The following is a 4,279-nucleotide window of genomic DNA, read 5'->3' as shown; positions in this document are numbered from 1 at the left end:
ATGTTCGTGACGTCACACGGTCAAAGCGTGATGCCATTCAGTTCGTGACGTCAGTTCATGACGTCATAGTGTCAACAATGTGACGTCTCAGGGTTAATGCGTGACAACATCCATGATGCCACATTCAGATCATGAAGTCGCAAAGAGCCCATGATGTCACAAAATCAACCCATGACGTCACATGTAATCTATAATCTATCACAGAAAAAGAACAAAAGATGAATAGCTTTAAAATGAAAATATTTTCTTTATTTGCATTAGTTTTTCTATAAACAAATAAATCAATCAATAATAATCAGTCAAGATTAATTAACCGTATTTATTTCAATGATGGTTCAAACCAAATTAGAATTAAAAGTCAGTGATTCAAATCCAGCCACAATTGACAACAGCTCAAATAAGAATGATTTTTTTGTATATTCCTAATGCCATGGTCACAGAAACTGATAAGTACAAATACCAGATTACGACAGTTTTTGATGCCCAGAGATAAATTCAGAGATTAGATGAAGACATGACTTAGTCAATATGATGAATAAATCAGTAAATAAAAAAATATATACCGGTACATATAATTTCTCACATTTCCCACAATGTTTGATTTTTCATATTCTCTCAGGTCTGTTCACAAAATCGAGCTCAAATTTCGCTACTGAACGTTCAGGGACCGTTGCTGACACAGCATGCTGGGAGTTGTACCCGAGACAGCCTCCAGACACTGCAAGCGGGACTTGCTGTTTTCACGGAGGCCAGTATCCACACTAAAGCCTTTTCATGTAAAGAATTGATGCTAAAAGTAAATAACTTTTTTAAAGTTATGGTTTGTACTGTAGTTTTTCAATCATCTAGACATTTGTGTGAAGATACGAAATAGTGAGTTGCAGGTAGCTTCTATGTGTGAGAGAGTTAGAGGCATATGTGTCTTCTGTTCAGTGTCAAATGCTTTATATATACACACAAGCACACACACACACACACACGTAGTTGGTAGAGCGCTGAACTGCCACCATAGTGGCCCGCAGTTCTTGGTTCGAATCCTGCCCAGGGCCGAAATTATTTCGGTACCGCTGCGCCTCGGGTCGTTAATCTGACTCTCGTGGGCGGGGAGTTGGGTGTGTGTGTGTGTGTGCAAGGTCATAGCATTACCCATAGATCGAACCTACGAGCTCTGAGCTCTCTTCCAGGAGGGAAATAGCTGTCGACCACGAGTCCAACACGTGATCCAAAGACCAAGTGAATACACACACACACACACACACACACACACACACACACACACACACACACACACACACATTCACACACTATAAATATATACATATATATATATATACATATATATATATATATATATATATATATATGTATATATATATATATATATATATATATATATATATATATATATAGGGTGGTCCAAAAAGATGTATTCATTCGTGATAAAGTAGCACTTCTTATTGAAAGGAAAAGTTTCCATTTTTTCATAGACCTGTCTTACAGACATGTAAGTTTTGTGTGCTGTAATAATTTTCCCCCGTATACCACCATTTTGCGAGCACAGCTCAATATCCTATGATGTGGTCGACCAAAGTTCCTTGTCGTTGAATCACTGTGGCTACTCGTACATTGAAGCATGTAATGACCCTGTCCAACATGTCATGGGAAATTCTCTAATCTCTGTTCGAATGTTATTCTTGAGCGCAGCAATGGTTAGGGGATTGTTAGCATAGACCCTGTCTTTTAGGTATCCCCACAGAAAATAATCCAAATGGGGATAGGTCTGGAGAGTGTGCAGGCCAAGGGCGCTCCGTACGACGGGAGATGAGCCTGTCTTCAGGGAAGTAGCGAAAGAGGTATTCGAATGGATACATATGGTCCACTTGGAGAGGAACGCGGGAACTCCGTCGGGTTAGCCTCATTCTTCCCACGCTTCCATAGGATTACAAAGGCGGAGCATGATGACAGGAGACCTTTCGGTCTATAACTAGGTCTGATAAAAAAATAAAATGAAATAAAATAAAATAAATAAATAAATAAATAATCATTATGATAATACATACATACATACATATACCAAGGCTTTTTCCCCCTTCCAAGGGAGGTAGCCAAAAAGGGAAAGGCATAAAAACACTCCCACCCATTTCATCCCTAAATACACTCCACACCCCTCCCACCCTTCCTCTCATCTGAGCACCTCCTGGATGACGGGTCATCCCTGCACCCTGCCCACCGCCCTGGGTCAGAAGCAGTGTCGCAGGACACAGTACATCCACAGCAAGGCCGCTTCATTTAATCGGCGACCCCCCCTCTCCGTCCCCCTTTGCATATAAGGAGAGGACGGGGAGAAATCCCTTCGGGCTGCGTCAAAATTTACTCACACATACTACCCCACCCCCCACCCCCCGCCCATTTCTCCTCATGCAGTCACAACATCATCCATATACAACCATTCTCCACTCACCTCTGTCTTCCGTCCTCTCCCTTCCTTCCTCAACAGACATTCCCCTCTTCCCCAAAGCCCCCTTCACCCCATCCATCCACCTCATCCTAGGACGTCCCCTCATGTTCACTCCTCCACATCTGCCTTCCATACCTCTTTTACTAGTCTTTCTTCACTCATTCTTTCCATGTGTCCAAACCATCCTAATATTCTTTCATCAACCCTCTCTCCCAAATCCTTTTTCACCCCTGTTCTCCTCCTCACCTCCTCATTTCTCACTCTATCTAGCCTAGTAACCCCCACCATACTTCTCAGACACCTCATCTCAAACACATTCAAACTCCTTCTCTCTTCTTCTCTTATGTTTACCATTTCTGCCCCATACAGTGCTGTTGGCACAATCACTCCTTCATACAGTCTCCTCTTCGCATCCATTCCCAAATGTCTATTTCTCATTACACTCTTTAAACCACCAAGGCATTTACTCGCTTCTCTCAATCTACATTCTACCTCCACCTTCACTCCACCTTTTCCTGCTACACTTGCACCCAAGTATCTAAAACTATCCACTTCCTCCAGTCGCTCTCCCTTAATGTTCACTTAAATAAAAAATTATAATAATATAAATAATGAAATAGATAAATGCACATATATAGTTAAATAATAACCAAACAGGTAAAAAGTAATTAATAAAAAGCAAGATGCTGTAATGATTATCATCTATTTCATATTATTTGTTTTGTTTTTTATCATTTGTATGTTTATTATTATTTGCTTGATTCTCATTCATTATTAGTTGTATGTCAATTTATTGCTATTTACTATCTACCTGTTTGTTTATAATTTAATTATGCCTATGCACTTGTTTATGTGTTTTATTCATTATTTACATTATTATATTTTTTATTTATTCATTTATATATTCATTGATTTTGTTATTTATCATTATTATGATTTTTTCGCATCCGACCTTGATATGGACCATGTCTCATGTCGGTATGCTCCGCCTTTGTAATCCTTTGTAAATCAGGGCAGAGAATCAGCGCCCTGCCAGTCAAACTGGTGATGATGTTCCTCGCAATGCTTCAGTGGGAGTAAAGTGCAAGGATGTGACTATCGAACCAACATTACTACTCCCACTAGGAGGGGAGAACTTCAGATACCGCACGTCCAACACATCAGATGAAGCAAGAGTGGATGTCAACGCAAGAGGTTTCTAGACACGGGGACAATTGGGTTTCTTTGACATGCTAATATTTGATCCGCTGGCCCCATGTCACAGCAACCTAACTATTGAGGCATCCCACTCCCGGAACGAGTATGAGAAGATCAGGATGTACGAAGAGCGCATACAGAATGTAGACCAGGGCTCATTCACTCCTATAACCTTTACGACTTCAGGTGGGATGGGTCCTAGAGCAAAGGCATTCTACGCTTGGCTGGCTGAGGTGATGGCTGAAAAGAAACAACAACCAAAAATCATCATTGTTTCATGGATGAGATGTAGACTGTCATTCTCACTCCTAAGATCAACCCTTCTATGCCTGAGAGGTACCAGGTCCCCACCGCCCAAATCAGCACATATACAAAACTTAGATTTTGAGTAGACGGTGATTGACAGTAGGATAAATTAACTTTTGTATTAGGCATCATTAAATAAATAAATAAATAGATAAATAAAAGGGTCGTCGACCACAGTCATTGGCGGGAGAGGGGCCAATGAACTGTGTCTGTGGGAGACAGACCCTGCTGCTTCCACCATACAGTTCCACGAGGATGGAGGTCGTGTCTTTTTAATAAAAAAAAATGTAGTAGTACTAGTAGTAGTAGTAGTAGTAG

General features: G+C 40.6%; 1 protein-coding gene across 3 annotated transcripts in view; it reads left to right on the top strand.

Moving 5' to 3' along the window:
• The window catches only part of LOC143022913 (cysteine--tRNA ligase, cytoplasmic-like), a 130,514-nt gene extending 129,383 nt beyond the window's left edge, over positions 1 to 1,131 (top strand). Inside the window, exon 4 of one of the 3 annotated variants that reach the window (XM_076181315.1) lies at positions 620 to 1,131. The gene's annotated coding sequence lies outside the window, so the exon portion shown is untranslated. The remainder of the gene's footprint in view (positions 1 to 619) is intronic. The other 2 variants (XM_076181311.1, XM_076181313.1) reach the window with 2 other exon arrangements.
• Positions 1,132 to 4,279: the final 3,148 nt, after the last annotated feature.

Source organism: Oratosquilla oratoria, unplaced genomic scaffold (genome assembly GCF_046742065.1).
Source record: "Oratosquilla oratoria isolate Oo_2021 unplaced genomic scaffold, ASM4674206v1 SCAFFOLD224, whole genome shotgun sequence".
NCBI lineage: Eukaryota > Metazoa > Arthropoda > Malacostraca > Stomatopoda > Squillidae > Oratosquilla > Oratosquilla oratoria.
Note: the sequence above shows the minus strand (reverse complement) of the source record. Positions and strands in the feature narration are given on the sequence as shown.